Raw genomic sequence first — 22,561 nt, 5'->3', positions numbered from 1 at the left:
TGTCAACTGGGGTGAGTGCCAGGTTTCCACATTTGACCATTCATGTAATGGCTGCATGGTGGCTGTACTGGATAATTCTTGCTATGTCTAGTTGGGGGGGGGGGGGGAGTGAATTGGACTTTTCAGAATCTGTTTGCACTGTGCTGTGTAACACCATACTGTAGACCCACTTATTGTCTTGCCATTGCATTATGTTTGTCTTTTTCCTTTTCTTTCCTCAATAAAAATTGTTTACCAAAAAAAATGGAAATGTTCAGCCTCGCAGCACTTTATAACGCTGCACAATAAATAAGCACCAACAAGTATAACAATTGGATGTCGGCACTTACTTCTCTTCCAGCAGCTGCTTCTGGCATTCTGATCATCATACTCTTCCCAGATCATGCTCTGTACCTCCGCTGCAGACTTCTTCCTTTGCCCTTCTCCACAGTAGCGAAACGAAGAGTTCACAATCAGGTGCTGAGGTTTCTTTTTTTTTTTTTTTTTTTTTTTTGAGTTCAAAAGAAGTTTATTAAGCATAATATAAAAGGTATCATTACATAATACAATAAAAGAATTATGAGGAAAGGCGGGAGGGACGGGGGAGCAGGGGGGGAAAAATCAGAAGAAACAATATAATTGATTAAAAGACAACAAACTTATCATGGGCATAAATAAGCAAGAAGAATAAGCACAATGATTATACATGAAAACAGATGCAAAGGTGAGTATGCAAATATAAATGTTGAAAAAGAAAGGGAATAACAAGGGCATTAGGGCGGTTTGGAAACCTCCTGCTGAGCAGGCTGTGGAGAAAATGAACGAGTTGTACAAGCATTTAAATACAATATAACAGGAAGCCGTAGGTCTACACGCTTGCCCGCCATCTGAGCAGGAAAAACAAAAGCAGTATCAAGCCTGTGATTATGACATACATTATTCCACCATGCTTTGAAAGAAATATTGGAGGCAGCTTTCCAGTTGATAGTAATCTGTTGAAACGCAACAGCCAATAACAAATCAACAACACGGATATTAAGATCAGTACCATCCCAACAGGGGGAAAGACTCCCCAAAAAGAGATGGGTGGGAGACAGGGGAATACAGGTATGAAATATAACATTAATTTGAGCCCAGACCTGTAACCAAAAAACATGTACGTGGTGGCAAAGAAATAACATATGAAACAGGGTAGCATTAGGCAAGGAGCAAGACCAACAAATATCTGGAGTGGTAGAAAATCGCTTGCTGAGGGTACAGGGGGTATGGAGCACTCGATTATATATGAAAAATATGGATTGTGTCAAAGACACCGCCCTAGAGGTTTTACGAACCTTTGTCCAGATCTTGTCCCAAAAAGAAATCGGCCAAGACATAGAAAGGTCGTGTTCCCACTGCTCCTCCACCTTAGACTTGGCTCTGGGGGTCGTATGTGCATGAAGATGTTTGTATAGAGTTGAGGCTTTAGGAGTAGCTTGTAAGAGAGAATGAAGTTGGAGAGGAGGGTCAGGGGGAACAGAGGAGAGTAAAGGTGATGCCTGCATGAGTTTTGTGTAGACCTCCATGACCGCTACCTTGAGTAAAAGATATTTAGGAGCGAAGGACAAGGGTAAAGCAAAAGTGGAGCACAAGGAATGAAAAGGCAAAAAGGTGTAATGTGAGAAGAGTTGCGAAATCCAGATCAAACCTTTGGACCTCCAGGATTTCCAAAAAAAGTGTTTACCACGAATTAAAAGATATGTATTATGCCAAATAGTTGATGCGAAGAAAGCAGCAACAGTCGCAGGAGGTGGAGGGGAAGAGGATAAGAGGAGTTTGACAGTGAATTTGTGAATAAGAGTAGGAATGGAGGAGGGTTTGCGGGAGAAGGAGATATATTCAGCAAAGGAGAAAGGGGAAAGGAAGTGGCGTTCAACTTTAGTCCACAAGGGGCATGGTGAAGCAGGATCTTGCAACCAAGAGGAGGCTTGACGAAGCAAAAATGCTTTCTGGTAAGCTGGAAAATCCGGACGAATGAGCCTAGCAAGGGAAATTCTAGGTCTTTTGTTCTGCCATATAAAGGAGGAGAGGATCGAATTAAGTTTCTTGAAGAATTTGGCAGGGATAGAGACAGGGATATTGGAGATTGCATAGAGAATGATGGGGGATAACATCATCTTAATGGTGTCTAAACGACCCCACCAAGACAAATAAAGAGGATGCCACCTCGTTGTGAGTTCAGGAATTTTCTGAGAACATTTAGTCAGACATAGAGAAACAGTGTCAGGTATGGAAGGAGTGATATGTAAACCCAAATACTTAATGTGGGAGGGACTCCAGGTAAAATTGGAGGCATTAAAATCAGATTTAAAGGTGAACTTCGTTAGGGGTAAAATTTCGCATTTATCGTTGTTGAGCTTATAGCCAGAAACTAAGGAGTAATTCCGCGCTTTCTCTAGGAAAGCAGGGATGGAAACAGCGGGATTCGAGATGAAGAGCAAAATATCATCGGCGTAGGCAGCAAGTTTGATGGAAGACTCCGGGATCTGATATCCGTGAATGTTGGGGTTCTGGCGAAGCTTGGAGAGGAAAGGTTCTAAGGCGAGATTAAAAAGAAATGGGGAGAGAGGACAACCTTGGCGAACTCCTCTACCGAGGTCGAAGTAGGGAGAAAGTTGTCAGTTTGCATAAACAGCAGCTCGAGGGTGGGAGTACAACAAAGAGATCAAGGAAATAAATTTAGGGCCAAAGCCAAACCAATCAACCAGTATGAAAGAGATATGGCCACTCGACCCTATCAAACGCCTTCTCGGCATCCAGGGCTATGGCTGCAAGGGATTGGTGGGAGTGGGAAGATTTTGATAATACGTTGAATAAAAGTCTGGTGTTATCGGTGATGTAGCGACCCTTAACAAAACCAGATTGTTCATCGCCTAAAAGATGAGGGAGTAATTGATCTAGCCTAATCGCCAATGATTTAGCGAAGAGTTTATAATCGATGTTAACTAGGGAAATGGGCCTATAATTTTTGCAATACTGTTTATCTTTTCCGGGTTTGGGTATTAAACAAATGTGTGCGTCAGAAAAGGTCCCTGATGAGGCACCAGGTGCAGAAAAAGTATTAAGAAGGGAATGCAATTTGGGAATCAATAACTTGGAGAAATGAAGGTAGAACTCAACGGTAAAACCGTCTGGTCCAGGGGCTTTATTAAGTTTGAGACGGTGGAGCGCGGTAAACAATTCTTTCTGTGAGAGGTCAGCCTCTAATGAGGAAAGATCAAGAGGAAAGTGGGCAGGCTTTTGGATAGTTGAGAAAAAATGTGTAAGAGAATGAAGGGAAGACTGTGTGTCAGAGGTATATAAAGTGTCATAAAAGCGGGAGAATGTAGTAAGGATATCAGCATCTTTGTGGTGTAATTGAGCATTGGTGTCAAAGACAGATTCGATATTCACCTTGTTATGTTTGACCTTTAAATAATTGGCAAGGATTTTCCCAGCTTTATTCCTACCACCATAAAACTTAGCACTTGATTTTAGTAGATATAAGGAGGCATCTTCTGTAGACTTTGCATTATATTTCATTTTAGCATCAACCAAAGCTGTCAGGCTATCTTCAGAATGAGAGGTGAAATAGGCGTGTTCCAATCGCTTAATGTCGTGGAGGAGATTCTTAGTGAATTGGCGAGCAGTCCTGCGTTTCTTCGCGACATAGGTAATAATAAAATCGCGCGCAGATGCTTTGAAAGCGTCCCAAAGCATATGTTTAGAAATGGGCGGGATATCATTTAACAGAAAAAATTCATCAAAAAAAGCAGTGAAGGAGGTAAAAAATGTGGGATCTAAAAGAAGGGCATTATTAAAACGCCATCTCCTTGGTCCGTTAACCTTAGGGAGCACATCAAGACTAACTACAACAGGGGCATGGTCTGAAAGTAAGATCGGACCAATTTCAGCCGCAGTGAGCGTTTGTGCAAGGTTGTGAAAGACAAATACGGAGTCTATCCGTGATTGGGACCGATGGAACGGAGAATAGAAGGTAAACTCCCTTAGGGTCGGATTACAAAGTCTCCAGGAGTCAACAAGTTTATGTTGGGATATGGCTTGGGTGAAGAGTTTGTGTGATTTAGTAGGGACATAGGTGGCGTCAGAATTTCTGTCTATAATCGGGTCAGGGGTTGGTTGCAATACCCAGTGAGGATAAAGTTATCGTCCATAAATTGGGTGATACGTGGAGAAAATTCAGCCCAAAAAAGGGGTTCACCTGTAGTGGGTCCATAGACATTAAGGAGAGAGATTGGAACACCTCTAAGAGATAGTCTGACATGAGTCCATCTGCCATTAGTATCAGATTCTTGGGATAGGACCGTGAAAGGAAGAGACCTACTGCATAAAATTGCGACACCATTACGTTTGCCATCACCTTGTGAATAAAAGGCGTCACCCACCCATCCCCGCTTAAGCTTAGCTGACTCTGCATCAGAAAGGTGAGTTTCCTGAAGGAAAGCAATATCGACATTCAATTTGGCAAGGTGTGACAATATGCGTTGACGTTTAATTGGGGAATTTATACCCTTGACATTCCATGAAATTATATTTAAGGACATAGCAAGTACATTAAATTGAAAAATAAATGATAAAAAGAGCAAAAGTAACAACCCATGAATAAGAGCAAAGAGGGAAAAGAGAGATACTCAATAAAAAGTAAGAGAAAAGAAGGAAGAAGGAAATGAACGAAAATAAGAAAATGTGCAGAAGGATAGAGGTATTTATAATTTCGAGGAAGAGTCAGGAAGGGCGGGAAAGAACAAGAAAGAAGAGGAAGATATACATGACCTGAACAAAACATAGGAAATAGGGAGAGGAGAGGAAGAGAAGGGAGGAAAAGAGAAAGAAGAGGAAGGAAAACTGCATTAGGAAAAACATTGTCCATGAATAAACAGAGGAAGAGAAATACAGGAGAAAAAAAACAAGTCAAGACAAAAAACAGAGGGAGGAAGCATGCAAATAACATACCTACAAAAGGAAAAAACGAGAAGAAATCGGGGGAGGTTAGGGCCACACGGGTGAGGCAACACATCCAGGGTGAGCTTGGCGGGGAGCCAGGAAAACATCTTGGAATAAGGGGAGAACATCCTGCAAGGTGGAAGGAGAGAACAGCAGGATGAGAAATGAACAAAGATAGGAACTAAAATAAAAACATCAGGAAGCAACAGCGCATTTTAGAACAAGAACAGATGCGATAATAAGAACTTGTAAAAGTGAAAATCAACAACTTTTAACCATATTTGAAAGAACATGCAGGAAAAAGAACAGCCGGCAGGAAAACAACTCAGCCAGGAGCAGTTGAAGAAGACCCAGAAGCCTCCTTGGCAGAGGATTTGTGAGCGTTAATAAAGCTTTGCAGGCGTACTGGGTCTTCGTAGGTGGTGGTTCTGTTGTTGAAGGTGACTTTAAACAAACAAGGATGATAAAGGCCATATCTTGCGCCCATTGAACGTAAATCATCCCTCAAGTTCAAGAAGGCCTTGCGGCGGTTTGCTGTGGCTTTTAGCATAAATCTTGGGCAAAAAATAAGGTGCACCCGGACCATGACAACTTGGGGGCCGCTTTGGCTGCTGCCAGAACTTTCAAGAGAGCTGTATACTCCAGGAAATAAAGAATAACGCCCCTTGGTCTTTGTGAAGAAGAGTTTGTCGAGGGCAGGCGCCCTAGCCGATGAGCACGTTGTATGTTGAGAACAGTTCCCTCCGGGAGACGAAGCAATTTAGGAAGAAAGGAGGTGAAGAAGGTAATTGGATCTGAACCTTCAAGACCTTCCACCAGACCATAAATACGAAGGTTATTACGTCTATTTCTGTTTTCTAACTCCTCCACCTGTTTCTGAAGGTGGGACACTTGAGAATTCAGATTGGTTATTGTGGAACAGGTTTCCTGGAGAGATGTCACAGAACGTTCAACAGTGGAAACTCTCGTGTCAATCTGTGACCAGTTATCAGTAAGCGCTTGGAGTTTGATATTAGTTTCTTCCATAAATGGACGCAAGGTTCCAATTTCTTCCAAAAAAAGGCCGGAAAGATCATATCTCATCCAACAAGAGCTCCATGGAAACACCAGAAGATCGTTTAGGTGGAGAGGGGGGATCTTTTTTTAGTCTTTTAACGTTGGATTTCAGTGAAACCGGCTGTGAAGATTGTGAGATTCCATCGCCATGTCGGAGCCAGAGGAAGCAAGAAAATCTTCTAATTTGGAGAAGGCCGAAAAAACTTTAGAGTTTTTCACATAAGCAACTTTAGACGTAGAAGGCATGCGTAATGAAGACTTGAGCCTGCCCATAAATTGAAAAACAGAGTACAGCAATCAGCAAAGATAAACAAGTGCCAGAAGGACACTAAAAAGGCTTCAAGGAGATTGAAATCAGCTTGTTATTGAAAGCAGTCCAGTAGGAGAAGTACCCTGTGCACGCAAATACTGGATAACTGAGGAAGAAAGGCTGGAAAGCACCACGTGAAGATGACGGCACTATCCTGGGCCCAGCAAAGGCAAAAGTGAACGCAAATGTCTGAGCGCAAAAGCAGAGTTAGGCGTGGAGAGAGAGGAACCTGTAAATGTACAGGCGTGGTGCTGAAATGTGTCCAACAACCTTAAAAGCGAGGAGGCTGAAAGGACAGCTGTAACAGGGCTGAAAACAAAGAAAGTCAGATGAGGTGGGCATCAGCAACCAGCTTGAATGAGGTGGGCAAAGGAATGGCCAAAAGGAGCGTGAAGCTGTGCCCTCAGTCTCAAATTAAAGTAGTCGCAGCACTTCTTAATGGCACCAGGAACATGGGCAATGCTAAGTATGAGCAAAACAGATTATAAGGTGTTTTCACATAGCAAAAGCCACAAAACGTCATCCAAAGTGCAGAGTGAAAAACGAGCAGCTTCACAAAATGGCGGCATAACTAGCTGTGAGGTAATACGTATTAGGCAGACAGAAGGCCAGCAAGAGTAGATAATGCGCCAATTAGTAGGTGAGACAGTCATGGGTAAATGCAGGCGCAAATGAGGGAAATAGCAGGCACATTACCGGTAAGGCATCCGGATACCGGCATGAGAGAGAAGCACTGAAATGCGCACCGGCAGACAAAATGGCGGCTGCGACATCGGCCGAGTTCTTAGGATGCGGTGCTGAAGATTCCTCCGTCGTGAAATCACGGAATAAGCTTCGGAGCAGCGCCGCGATGTCTAGATGTGTTCCGGTGAACAGCCATGTCACTGAAGCAGGAGAAGGTGGATAAAAAGCGGTGAGTTTCCCAGAATCGCCGCGGAGCTTCACCCAAGCGCCGCCATCACCGACGTGTGCTAAGCCACGCCCCCCCAGGTGCTGAGATTTCGGAATAAGAGCTGGAGGAACCCGGACCCCGGGAGCTGAAACTTCGTCATCTGGTGCCGTTGATTGCCAGGGGACTCAGGAATAGCTCCTCATGCAACTTGTGAAAATGATTCTTTAATTAAAAAAAAATTACCTCTCTTTGACAAATAATCACATAAAACGAATTTGCACATACTGACCATGTATGTACTCTAAATAAAAATAATGTTGTCCTCGACTGACAATGAAAATGGTAAACTGATGTTTCAGTATCCTGTCCAGCTCATGAATGCTGTCCTGTACTGCTGAAGTTTGCACTAGGCCTTACCTGGTGCTGGTTAACTGCTCCCAAGTTCACAGATAACAAAGTCCTCCACTCCAGCTCCTACTCTCCCAAAACGACACAACAGCAGCCAGTCAGTGCTGTGCGCAGTGGCAAGCAACTATCGGGGCTAGCTGCTACCGACAGGCACTGCAGTGAAGCAGACTCGGCGGCCTCCGATTCTGTCAAACACGCACTCAGTCAGAATTTTTTTAAATGGTGCCTTTAACTACGGATTGACACTGCAGAGACTCGCAGATGAAGCAGTCTCAGGTCAAGTCTGCGCAGACTCGATTCCTGCTTCCCACCTGCCACAAGCTTTCCCAACTCGTCACAGGGTGGGGGTGGGGTCCCCCCCACACCCTGTATCAAGTTGTGAAAAGGGTGGGGTGCCAATGCTCTCCACTCTCTGATTGACGTGGAGGCTTCGCAATATCGGGCTTGTTTTTCAAACGCCCGGGGCTAACTTTGCCTCCATGCCATCAGGGGTGGAGACTGGGCACTGAAGCTAGCTAGGTCTTTGCCGAGCTGAAGACCTCACATGCTTCAGGGCTGTGAGGTTGTCAGCATGGCAAAACACTTAGGCTTCTTTGGGCCTGCCCGGGGAGCAAGCACTGAAGTCACTTTCACATGACACTGGTGAAAGTGTCCACAACATCACATCAGCTTCACCTTTTCCAGCCGGTGTCGGTGAGTGGGGCAGACAGTGCCTGTCTAAAATATAAAATTACAAAAGGAGGATTTGTCTATAAAGTTTTAAAAACTGTTCAAAGCCTCTATGAGCAACATTGTGAATGTAATGATGTGAAGCGGAGCCCCGACGCCCTCGTACAGAAACCGCCACTGCTGCTTAGCAATGTAACGTTGGACCCTAGGTCTACATTTACGGAAATAAAGGTCAAGTCCCATTTGCGGGAGATAACTGGAGAGGGGTCAAGTGCGCCCTGCTCCTTGTAATCAGCAGAGTAACCTACTTGTGACATCTTTGGTGGATGGTGGTGTGAGAGTGGCAGGGCCAGACTGGTCATAGCAGGCACCGAGTGATCCCCGGTGGGCCACCAGGGTGGGGGCCAGTTTTGGACCCATGGGGGTCATTTTTGGTACTGCGGACCGTTTTTTCCAGCATAGCTGCGACATCGTCCCCCTGTAACAAAAGCAGCTGCAGTGTTTTCCACACACAACCCACCCCCGCGGCCCGTCGGACTCAATTGCCAAGGCTGGTTTTCATTCCCAGTCCGGCGGAGAGTAGGGAAAGCCTTCTGAGAGAGAGGGTTGCAGAAACGCGACCTCAGGCCACTACAACCAAGGACAGTACACATGCTGTCATGTCATGTTATTGCGGGAAGGAAAATCATCGTAATGTATACTATATTTTTTACCGCATTATTTTTTACATTATTTTTAGAACGGATGAAGGAGACTCTTTGGCCATATTTATCAACATTTCACTCAATGCAAAGCAGCAAGACACCTTGCTGCACTGCGTAAAAGGGAGAGAGCAGGAATGCACCATATTAAAGAAGATATGGCACATTCCTGCTCTGGTGCACAAACTGTTACCTATCACCCAGTGGCAGCCGCTACATAAAAAAAATTGGGGTGGGGGACTGGGGGGAGTGCGGGAATGGGCGCGGGGGGAGGGGGGATGTGAGACCATAATAATAATAAAAATGTTTTAAAAAAGTTAAACTTACCTGCTGCTGTCCCCCTCCCATGTCGTGCCTTGGTGCTGCGACTTCCTTGTCCCAATAGTCACTGTTACTTTGTCACAGATTCCCTTCAGCACGTGGATTGGCCTGAGCAGGCTAGAAAGATGCTCCACTCAGGTCAGGGAGTCTGTGGGATATCTCTAAACCAGCTGTTCAATACAGCAGGGTTAGAGAAACCTAAGTGCTCATGTGTGTTGTGATTGGCCTGAGAAGACTGGCCAAACACACATGAGCACTTAGGGAGTGCACGTAGCACTCCTCTTCCCCCCTCTCATGCCTCGATCCGCCCCTCCATGCTCCATGGTTTCTGATAATTCTGATTCAAGTTTCTGTGCAGAAAAGTTGTGAATTCTAGAATTGTCCTGCTCTCGTCAGGGTATGTATGTACAGTAATGCTGAGTTTTCAGCATCTTGCAGCCTCTGCCTTTTTTTTGTGAGCAAAATGTCTAATGTTAAGAGGTTTGGAAAACTATTGATCTAATTGCCACAAATCATGTATTTACAACTAATAAAGCTCCAGAAGTACTGGTTGCCAGTTTGTCTTCTACTGTGGAGAGTTTTCTCATTTTCTCATCATTCGGGATCACTACTACTGGCGGGATGATTGCTCAAAAATATCTCCAATTAATTATATTCCTTCACTTACACTACATGTATGTCTGTGTGATGGTGTCATAGTTAGTGCATCTATATTATATACATGATACATCTTAGGAAACTGCAAAGCTAAATAGCAAATACCCTCCCAATCAGCTGGTAATTGGAAATATACATCATGTCCACAAACAAAATAAACACTTGGAATGACTGTTTCTTCTCCCTGTAAAAGTTGCCATGTATCTCCCATAATTTCAAATATGTGTTGACAACAACCACTGATTCCCACATGTCTATTTCGACTTTGGTTTTTCTCCTTCTGTAAACACATCTTTTACCCATTTGTCTCCTGTCTAATGTTAATGTTCGATAAATATTTATCCCATTAAATTCATCTTTTTTTCATTTTCCAAATGTTTTTCAAAAAGTCTTCATCTCTTTTTTTACTATTTGAGATGTTTTTACTTCTCCCTCTAATGTCATGATGAATACTTTTTCTAAAGGTCTCATCAAACAGGTAACATTGTTTTCAGATGCCTCAACTATGTCTATAAACATGGATGGTCTAAAATAATACCAAGCTGTGTTCATTTCTTTTGCCTGTGGGTGTAAGTTCATGTTCTCCTATACTGGTGTTTGTGAAAGAACCAGGTCGTAATTTGAATAAAATATTCAAAATGTTCTCTTCTATATACTAAGCTATGAAAAATACTATGTGATTAAATATGACAAAGGTATGTGATGGTATGTCACTTTCTCTGCAAATGATGAAGGTAAACGTGCACAGACATAACCGTCCCTTGCATCCAATTCCTGCGTGTATTCTTCAACTAATCCAGAATAAAGGTTAGTAGAGTAATCTTCTTTATTGTAACTCACTAATGACTCATTTAATTTTGTCTCATCTATTGTGTGTGCGGATGTTGCAGTTTCAGGAGTAGACATAGGCTTTTCTATCTTTGGTGTTCAATAAAACCCTATTAATGTTGTGGTTATCACTGACACTATTGCTAATAATAAAATACCCATACCAATTTTGCATCTATGACTGGTTAGGAAACACATGTTTGTCTACAGTCAGATCATTAGGAAAAAATATTGCGGCAAGGAAACAGCAGTTAGTCTTCAGATTTTTCTCAATCTCATATTTTTCTTTTGCAATTAGTTCTTTCAGCTTTATTTTCACTAATCCTTGTATAGACATCCCTATTCTTGCTCGGTCTTCTTCTAAATGCATTATCCTTACTCTCCTTCAGCAGCCTTGGGCCTAGGGAAATCTTCTTTAAATAATAATAACAACAAAAAGGAATTAAAGGAATTTAGGGGCATATTATCAAGGGGGTTTATCTCCGCTTTTTTGGCTTTAAAAGCCAAGAAAGCGGAGATAAAATTATCTCCCTATTACCTAGCTGTCGCTAACACCAGTTAGCGACCGCTAGTAGGAGATAGCGACCATCTTGGGCCCCACTTTGCATGTCAGTGATATTTATCACTAATGACATGCAAAGTGGGCGTGCCAAGATGTTAGCGACTGGAAACAGTCGCTAACATCGCTATCTCCTATTACCAACTTTTGGAGATATTCGTGCTAAGCGCGAATATCTCCAAAAACTAACACCTGCCCTAAGCAGTTCTTAGCCATGTTATCCAATGGGAGGTGGATAACATGGCTAAGAGCATTAGCTCGGTAATGCATGAATATCGCTGACTTTTCAGCGATATTCATGCATTGCGGCCGTTTTTGATCACATTTGCGATAAACCTTGATAATAGCAAGGTTTATCTGCGATAATTTCTGACGATGCTTAGCGGTAAAAAATTCGTTGCTAAGCATCGTTAGCGATAAATATCGCTTAACGTTGGTAATATGCCCCTGTATTATTCATTTTATGTTGCTCCTATTTATTAATGTCACTCAACTTTATGTTATAATGTGATGTCATGGGGGCTCATACAGTTCTGATCTCGAAGGAAGCAAGTCTTCCACTAGCACATTTAACACTTGGTTTGTGTAGTATGTCCATAAAGGTGCAGAATACCTCTGACAAGGTACTCTCATTCTTTTTGATCTCCTTTGTGTCTGTTGATATCCTTCTTCTGTGTCACTTATACCACAGGATTCTGTCTCCTCAGTAATTGTTGGCGGTATGCTTTCAACTGACACACTTGATCTCAGTTTCTTCTGAGCGTAGTTTTGTGGACATACAACATTGCAGGTGACTCTTCTTGATGCAGTAGTTGTTCCTTTACTCGGATCATCTGGTTGTTCTGGTTGTGTCTCAATTGTTTTCTTAGGTTGTGGTCTTGTCTCTTCATCTTCAGAAACTTCAATGCCACTTTGTAAAATTATAGGAACCTGGATTGGTGCAACTGTGATTCTTCACCTCATGACTACCACCCAGTCACTGGGGCTGAGGTTGTGGCACTGTTCTTGATGTGGATATGCAGTGACAGCTTCAACTTGCTGAAAAACAGAGCATACCATATCAACCAATCCTTCACAGTAATCAAGTATCTTGTCTGTGATGTCAAAGAGTGCATTCGCAGACACTGCATGCAATCTTGTTTCACGCCCCATCAATATCTCGTGAGGAGATAATCCAGACTTCCTGTCAGAAATACATCAGATACTCATGAACACCAAAAGGCAAAGGCAAAGCATCAAGCAATATCAATGATGTTGAAGCACAGACTTTCACCAACAGGGACTTAATTGTTCTTTTGAGCTGTTCAAAAATTCCGGAGGCTTGCGGTCGATAACTACAGTGTAACCTCTGTTCAATCTGTAATGCTGCACAAATCATTCGGAGGACCTCATTATTGAAATTAATCTCATGATCTGACTTCAAAGAAACTGGTAATCTACACCTGAGTAGTAAAACTTTATTTCGGCTGAAAGGCCATAAAAGTGCAACAATAAATGGAAAATACAGGACTTAGCAAAAATGACTAATCAAGAAAGTACACAGTATTCAAAAGCCACTGGTAGAATAAAGACAAATAATAACTAAATAAAATACATGGTTATGTAGCCTTATATAGCGATAAAATGCTCTTAACATAAAAACATAATATGATAGAATATACACTGCCCAAAAGTGCAGTTAGTATCCAGAGGAGTCTGGAACAATAATTAAAGCAATGAAAAAGGTATAAACACTGATACAACTTGAGGCCAAAGTACCAGAATTAGGAGAATCGCATTTTCAAGTAAAGGTCCAGAAAAAGGATAAAAACGTCAATTAACCCACTCCGTGCTCATGACAAGCTCAGCTCGTCACGAGTCACAGTGGAGCCGGGCTCCTGTTGAGCTGAGCGCGTCATAATGGCCGCCTGTGCGGGAGAATTAATCAGTGGGCGGGTGAGTGACGAGCTCAGCTCGTCATGAGCACAGCACCACTTTGAGTCATGACGAGCTGAGCTCCTCATGAGCACAGCGGCACCGCGGACCCCGCGCACCGTGGGGAATTACCCTGGCAGCGAAGGGGTTAAGGGTCCGCTATATGCTCTGACCACTATCTTAATTGGGACTGTATATCTAACCTACATTTGGAGAGGAGCCAATAGTCCAATTGTAGAAACTAGAAAAAGAAACAGAGTTTGGTACCTAAAATTGGAAATGTCAACACCAGGCCAACACCAAGGCTGCATTGCCAACCAAGGAATGGGGCTCAATGAGGGCGTTGAGGAACTAAAGTGCAATATATCGTAGATGATGGGTTAGTTAGAGACTCAAATACCCTTATATGGTCAAATAAAGGGCATCAGAGTTAAACACAAAGTCCTGCAATATTACTATAGCTACATAAATGAAGTGAGAAATACAGGAGTCCAGTAAGTTTCAAGGGTTTTACAAGAAATCGGAATATCGGAAGAACAGAGTCTGGATAGTATAGACCGGCCTGTGAATAGAAATCTACTGATGGATGGTAAATACTATGATCCTAGAAGGATTAGATATAAAAATCCTACGAGCACCAGCAATCTGTCAATGGCCAAGTTGAGGCATAAAGGACAAATCCAGTTATTCCTTGGGCAAAAATACAAAAATGGTCAATAGCCTTATGTTTGTGCCCACACAGTTTGCAATTAGTCGTCAGTGAAAGGACTTTGACCATTTGCTAGTAAAAGACGTCAACAGGAGAATACCAAAGGGAAATTTGATATATAAGCTGTTTGTCAGGGGAGGAGTGATCTCATCAAGATAAGCCTTGAGTTTAAGGACAGGTTTGGAGGACTGAAGTTTGAGTAAAAGGGAGCCCAGATTAGTTGATTGATGCCAGTGGGCCACTAAAAAGTCACAGTATGTTTCCTTTGAAATGGCCTTGTAATTAAAAACAATACACTCAGGGAAGGTATCAAAAGACCCCAAATTTTGTGGGCCATTCCCTGAGGTGGGTAACCCACTTAATCTTATTATCTGAGTTTAGAATCTTGGTCTCAAGCAGATCCTTTCTATACAGGTCCAGTTTGGGACTGGGCAACAGTCTGATCCAATAGAAAAGTGTTCCTAAGGCAGCGATGTGCTCTATACCTTTGTGAGCAGTATCCAAGACAATGGGTATGTTAGGGGCAGACTGAGACAATTTGAGTAGGGATTTAAGAAACGTAAGCTCCTTAGATTTTAACATGTTAAGATTTGTATTTCCGAATAGCTCAGCACCATAAAGTGCAGCTTTTTGAGTTTTGCTTGATAAATCTTCAGAGCTGGGAAATGGCCTGCAATTGGGAAGCTTTATGTATTTAAATTACAGCCAGAGTATGAGAAATCCTCAAACTGCTTTTCAAAATCTGTGGTGACCAAGAAAGGGAATTAGAAATCCTAACAGCAAGGTAATCAAAAGTTTGAACTAGCTGCAAGGGATTAGATCCTAAGGTAGGTTGGTACTTAAGCCTTCTATGGGGCCTGAAGGCCATAGGTTTTGTCTTCTGCAAGTTGATTTCCTACCCTCTTGGAAGGCAAAAGTCCACAAATTTATTTAGAAGGATTTGTAATCCAGATGGGGTTCTAGAGAGGAGAAGGGTGTCGTCCTCGAAGAGGAGTGCATGGATCTTAAATCCAAAGAGCTGCAGGACGTCAGCCCTCTCCACATCAAGCTTATCAATTACCCCATTAATAATGAGGGAAAATAGAGTAGGTGCCATTATACACCCATGGCACACTCCCCTCTGTATGGAGATTTAATCAGTCAGAGCCTCCTCTCACCCTCACACAATCAGATCAGTGAAGCCTGATTATGATGTTTAAACTACAAGGAGGAACACCGAGATCAGTGAGGACTCCCCAGAGAATGTATCTGGGGACCAGGTCGAACGCAGGCCTAAGATCAACAAATGCCACATAAAGGTGGTCTTTAGAAAGAATCATGTATTTCCATACGATAAAAAGAAGTCACAGTACTTGATCTAGGGTTCTGAGCTTGCACCAAAACCCAGCCTGAAAAGGAGACATGATTTTGGTTTCATCTAGCCTGTCCCAGAGCTTAAGAAGGAGCTGGGAGAAAAAATCTTTTGAAGATTATCTAGCAGACTTATCGATCTATAATGTTTTGGTTCGCTTCTGTCTCCCTTTTTAAAGATAGGAATAATGTGATCCCCAATCCAAGTGGGAGGTAGATCAGCACCTGTGAGGATTTCATTTGAAAGTGAGTTGTTGTAGGGGGCTCAGATGCCAATTTTGGATTTGTATAGATCACCAGGAATGGCACCGGGTCCAGGGACCTTACCTTGATGTAGAAGGTTGATAGTCAATCTTGTGTCTGCCAAAGAAAAAACAGCTCATTGGTCACATAAAGAGCAGGCTGGGAAGTGCCAAGAGTAATGTTAGCTAATGAGGAAACAGCATAAAGTGACAAAAAGAGATCTACTCAAACTGCTAGTGGTATGAAATGGTCAGTTTGTGTAGTAGTCCCAGCATGGGCAGGGGAGACAATTTGCCAGAAGATTGTCTCTTGTCTACCCTGGATTGCTTCAAGCTCGTAGGTCCTGCAAAACAGATTCATCCATTACATTGTTTGGCTTTCAGGATCTGTTTGTTTGACGGGCGGCATGGACAGCAGCTGGGTTGTGTTCCTTAAGCACCCTCAAGAGGTGCTTCTTGGCTCTCTGAAAATCTTGGTCATACCAAGTGGTCAATTTAAAAGTTTTATGCTGCTTTGAATTGTGAGGCCTATTGAGGATATCTTTAAAAGATTCGAAAAAGCAAGAATGATTAGCTAATATCAATTTATCAGCATAAATAGAATGATTCACGTTGGCGAACTTGACCAGAAAGAGAGATTAAATTACAACTAATAATCCTGGATTGTTTGCTATAGAGGGCCATTTGTTGCCCCTTCTATTATTAGACATGAAAGGAAAAGGTTAGAGCTGTGTTGTTGGAACTGATAGATCACATAGGATGTCACCTGGTAGGGTTACTTCTAGGGCATTTTAGTACATATTGTCTCTAGGAATAATGTTAAAGCCACTTAAATTAATCCAGAGTCTGGTGTCAAGACTGCAATAGTCATTACCACACCTAGGTATCAACTCTTGCAACAACAGTTTTGCTACAGTGAGACAATCATTTCTCTGTGTTGGGTAGGCCTCCACACATCAAAACAAAATGCACACTATAACCAGGATATATCTGATACGAACAGGTATCTTGATAAATTTCATCTACATTCTGTTACCTCCCTATGTTAACAGGGCCCAATTCTAATGCGGTTTGGAAAGCTTCCTAACTGAATGGGTTTGGGAATGGTTTCCAATCGAATCAGGAGAGTCCAACCGACTGAATACGATGCATCCAGATGCTTCCAGATACGATTTTGTTGGACTCCCACTGAATTCAATGGGAGCCTTTGTTCCGAACCAATGCAAAGGCTCCCATTGAAGAAAGGGGTGGCTGGGGAAAATCAGACTCCCTGTGGCATGCACTCCCTGGTGCCTGCCACACTGTGCATGACTGGTAAGGGGAGACCCATGGGTATACCCACTGGCCCAATTGGAAAGGCTCCAGGTGCAGGGGGTCCAATCCATGCCCCCCCAAAGTCTGATTCCGACTGCCGATTTGAGTTGGACGGCACGATTCGAAAAGGCTGTCCAAATCCAGCATCGTATTCGGTCATTTGAAAACATGGCCAGTAGAGATGTACAATTCTGCTCCGTACGGCTCGGTCATTCCAAATGCCTTCTGGCATCGTACTCGGTCAGTTGAAAACTTTTCTGAGTCGCTTAAAAAGACAGGTTCCCGATCCGATTTGGACAGAACAAATGCTGTTATGAGGCCATCCTCACCGCATCAGAATCAGGCCCTTAATGTTACTGGTGCTCTTTTCCCTAAATTCATCTATTGACATGTCTCACAGTGGTGGCACATTTCTTCTGCAAGCATCATAAATCGGGGATTAAACCAACTCTGCCTGAGTAATCTCACCATTGCATATCTTCCTAGATGTCTTGGGCCATGGAAATATCGTGTCATGGGAAACAAACTTCTGGTAACACTGGTCTCTCATCTGCTGAAATCCAAATGCCAATCCAACACTGCTTTTCTTCCTCTGAAACATTTTCCTGCAAGCTCTTCCCATGTATCCACTACTTACAACAACATTGAAAAAGCAGTGTCCTCTTCAGAATCATTTGTGTAAGTCCCATTAAATGTCTGGGCAACAAGTGCAAAATATCGTGCAACTCCATCAGCAAATCTGTTTCCAATTTTGACATAATCACTGCCTCTTCTGTGAGCGGCATACTTTACCACTGCAACTTCTGTTGGCTTTTGCAGTGCCTCAATCAGTTCCCCATTTCTAATTGGGGTTCCTGTTAAAATCATAAAACCTGTTTGTGGCCATAACTGTTCAAAAGCATAAACTGCACTAAAGCCATATTGACTACTTGTAAATATAGTCATTCTCAATTTAACTGATAGACTGCAAGCTTGTGTAAGGGCAATCAGTTCTGCGACTTGTGCTGAGGTAATACATTGAAGCCATTAAGCTTCTACAACCTCGTGAAGTGTACAGACAGCATAAGCTGCTTTCAAGGTACCTTCATTTTTTCTTAGACATGAGCCGTCCACAAAGATGACATAATCAGGCTCTTCCAAAAGTTCATCTTTTTTGTCTGGCCTTGGCTTGGTGCATGAATCTGTGCTATCTAGACAAACATGCTCAACTTCATCATTTCTATCGATCTCATTAACCTCTTCAACTTCTTCAGCTTTGTCACAAACATTACCAGTTAATCCAACATGCATACTACAAATACTTCAATGACCAACACAATTGTGAAGCATAACTCTATCAATACTCATACCTCGATAACAGCAACAACATTCGAAATGGCACCTTGTCAGTCTTCAAATTCTGGGATCTGAGCTAAGGGACACAGGCATCACTCTAACTCAGGGTTATTATTTCTTGCTCCTCTTCTCGTAATGTAAACCTTCCCTCTGCTACTAAATTCTGTTCTAGTGACAGGAATTATGTTTAATTTAAAAGGTATCAATTTACCCATATCACGGCTAATACCACCTCTCCCTTGTATTTGTTTGCAATTGATCTTTGCAGTTGTTTTTGAGAAGATAAAAAGCTGAACATCACATAGACTATAATCGCAATCATTAATCTATTTTCCGTTAATAATGAGTTTAGTAGGAGTTACAGGGTTTTAGTAATCCAATATTTTTAGTAATTCATCATTTTTAGAGTCATCATATAAAGACTTAAATATCAATCATTAGTTTTATCAATAATCAAAATCAATAATCAATAAGTCATAATAAAATGCATTAAGCATATTTCATAAAGGAATGAATACATATTCTAAGAATCGGGGAAAAGGTGTCAGCCAGAACCCACAAAGAGTTCTAGTTCGAGAGAGTGAGAAAAAAAGCATAAAGCTTCAGCATTAAAGTCAGCTCAATGACTCAAAAATAATTCAGAGCAGCACATTCCAGACATAAGGTCTGGGTCTGGGTGAATGAGTCTGGACAAGTGTCTGGAAAAAAATATTAACCTACTCTAGGAACACTCACTATTATTGACTACACCTTTCATTAAGCTTTGCAACATTTTGCTTATTCCATCTCCAGTCAGCAAATCATCTTTCAATACTATCCTAGGAACAGGCTTACTCCTCATCTTCTCACCAAGAATACAATAGTCGTGAGGCAACAATGTTGGGTGAAATGTTTCTAAGTTTGTAACCATATTTAATAATTTCTAAATATTTCTCTGAGGCATTCGCCCATTGAAATCTACTTTCCCACATGTGAAACTACATTTCTGACTTTCTATATAGCAAACTTATTTATTAGCTAACAATGATCTAGGTAGAAGTTTAAACATCAATATAACGAAAAGAAAAATATTTAGCACAGCAATCAGTTATTCTCTTTAAGAATGCTGCATTTTCATATATGAACTCTTCATTACCACATTAAAGACAAATTTTTAATCATTTGTTAACAGTATTCATACTGTAAGTAGAAACAGTTGCAAAGTTATATGAAAATATTCATGCAACTATTATTCATTATAAAAAACGTCCATGAGAAGGTCAGAAAAACAAAAATTTTAAGAGTATGTCGGAATTCTTTAGGCATGTCAGCTTTGGGTCAAGCAACGTCATGTCAGCTTTTCTGGCCTTGAGAATAAATATGGTTTCCTACTCCAATTGTTATTTTTATTTTCATTTAAACTTACTTTATTTTTCATTAAAGCCTACATATTGATATAGCGGATTCATTTTAAATTGTAGGGGTGCATCACAATCACATGTAAAATGCATTTACATATAATCATGCAATTATTGTTAACATCAGGTGTTCGAATTGTAAAATGTATTAACGTAATTATGTGACGTGCTTTCTCGCTGACGTTTTCCGGAGCCGGGACCATATCATAGGTGCGGCACTTTTCCTTCGTCTTTTGACTTTGGTCACTACTTGACCCTTAGCTGCTACGCCACGTTAGCGTGAAACATACTTTGGACCACTTAAACTTTGGACCACTTAAACCGGGCTGCCGTTTCAATACGAGAAATCTTGCTGAAGACGGCACGGTCCTTCCGTATTTATTGTCTCCTAACTTGGGGCTACAAATAGCACTTGCAACATTATCGATTCTACTGCACCGACTGGGACTATTCGAGCTCATCTCTACTAGGGCTGACATTTCCCTAGCTAAGGAAACTACTCTTGGTCTAGCAAGTTCGCCGCCAATCCCGGTTCGCATATTTTGTTGATTTACGAGTGCCGCCCCTTGAGAATACTAGCTTGCCCTGACGAAGTTCCCAAAGACAAAAAATGGGAACGAAACGCGTTGGCTGTGCCTTTGCTTCATGAATACTTTTGAATAAAGAAGAAGACATTTACAGATTACTTTCTCTATTGACTTCATTTGAGTGCACCTTCCATTTTTGTTTCTTTGCATTGTGGTAAATTGTACATCCTAAGGCAGCGGATGTTGGAAGCGATTGCACCACCTAACTTCAAGAACATTGAGAGCTGTTGTGCTTGACCTTGTCTGCTGCTTTTGGTCGTTTGGTTATATTGCTTTACGTTATGGATAAATGTCATGGAGAATTAACTTAGGAAATAGTTGTAAATAGCAGAAAACGTTAACATATGAAACTCGTGGTATGAAACTGATGTGGAGGATTTGAAGAGTTTGAAAAGGATGTCAAACAATAGAAACAAGCATTGGCATAGCCAATAGATCCCACCTTTGGGACTTTATAAGTGCTTAGTAAGAAATATTGGCTATATTTTTAAGGTATATTGTAGAGCAATATAGCTGCTGTGTTCAGTACTGTAAAGTTTGTGTGCAAGTTGTGCTTAGTATAGTGACGTAAGGGCAGTGGCATGGTGTGGAATGTAGTGGTGAGTTGTGATATGATGTGTGTTGGTGGGATGTATGTGTGTAGTGTGTATTGCTGGTGTGTATGTTGGTGGTATATGTCCTGGTGGACTGGGGCAGCTGACTCCTTCTGACATCACATTCTACTTACGAGCCAACAATGGACCTATAAGATGCACCGGACTGTCACCCGCACGTTTTGAGGAGATTCACTTTATTGTAAACTTTTTGCCGGTGTACTTTAATCTTTTGTCAACTTTTCAAAAAAGTTGTTTAAAAAAAGGGGGGGCGCTTTTCGATCACTGACATTTCAGCGCCTCGTCATGGGCAGTAAGCTTTATGAAAATCTAGATTAAAGCTGTGCTTTTGCTCTCACAAGTCTTAATCCTGAATCAGAATGACTTTGCATGTATTTATTTGTTTTTGCAGTTTTTATATAGCGCTAACTCTACCCGATGGTATCTGAGTGGTTTACATAAGTTCCAGTTCCATTACACACGGTCATGTTAATTTTTTAGGATGAAGACCGGCATGGGGAAATTAACTGATTTGCCCAGGAACACAGGATGTTGAGCTGAAGCTGAGACTCTGACCTTGTTCCTCAGTTTTGAAGTCCACAGCTCAGGCCGTTACACCGCATCCTCTATTCAATGAATATGGGTACAACCCCGAGCGTACCCCTGAGGGCACACTAAACATGCATTACAAGATGTCCACAAGCTCTACAATGTGCCGTGCTTTTACTTGTTTCTCTCAGATCTTCACTACGGAGATACAGGGCTCAAATTGCTGGCACACATTATTTACAAACACAGCTGTATGTGCGAGCCAACAATGGATCTATAAGATACACCGGACTGTCACCCGCTCGTTTTGATGAGATTCACTTTATTTTAAACATTTTGCTGGCGTCCTGTAATCTCTTGTCAACTTCTCAATAAAGATGTTTAAAAAAAAAGGGGGTGGCGCTTTCCGATCACTCACATTTCCGAGCCTCGTCAGGAGCAGTAAGCACAATGAAAATCTACAATAAAGCTGTGTTTTGGTTTTCAAAAGTCTTTATCCTGAATCAGAATGAGCTTGCATGTATTTATTTGTTTTTACAGTTTTTGTATAGCGCTAACTCTACCCTACGATATCTGAGTGGTTTAGAAAAGTTCCAGTTACTTTGGACACAGTAACGTTCATTTTTTCGGAGGAAGACCGGCTCGGGGAAATTAAACTAAGCTTGATGGAGTAGATCTTATCAAGGGACTGGTCTTCTCCCTACAGGTATCTCCAAATCTTTCCCTCTCTGGTGCCTTCTTTTATCCCAAAGCCTCTTCTTCTTCTTTTGATGCACTTATCAATCCCTTCACCCCCTCCCCTACCTACAATATTCCAGTTTTGTAGTACTGGGAGACTTCAATCTTCACATGGATGACTCACACTACAGATTAGCAGAGCAGTTTAAAGAGGCATTTTGGGATCTCATCATCCCTCCATTGGAAGCAGGTGCCAGCCATAGGGGTGGGCACACCCTGGATCTGATATTTTCTAACTACGCCTCACTTACAGTTGGTTCCCCCATTCCATTGGTCTGGGATGACCCTTTCTAGTACCTTTTTTAGGTATCCTTCTCTTTAGCCCGTTCGGACCAAGTACAAAAGCATCTACACCTGGCAATATTTGGCAGCCACCGGCAACCCCAGAACACGGCCTCATCCCTGCTGATGAGGGGTAAATACCCCGAAACACGTGTCCAGGGTTGGCGAAGATAGCGAAGATAGCAGAG

Source organism: Lissotriton helveticus, chromosome 6 (assembly GCF_964261635.1).
Source record: "Lissotriton helveticus chromosome 6, aLisHel1.1, whole genome shotgun sequence".
Lineage (NCBI taxonomy): Eukaryota > Metazoa > Chordata > Amphibia > Caudata > Salamandridae > Lissotriton > Lissotriton helveticus.
Note: the sequence above shows the minus strand (reverse complement) of the source record.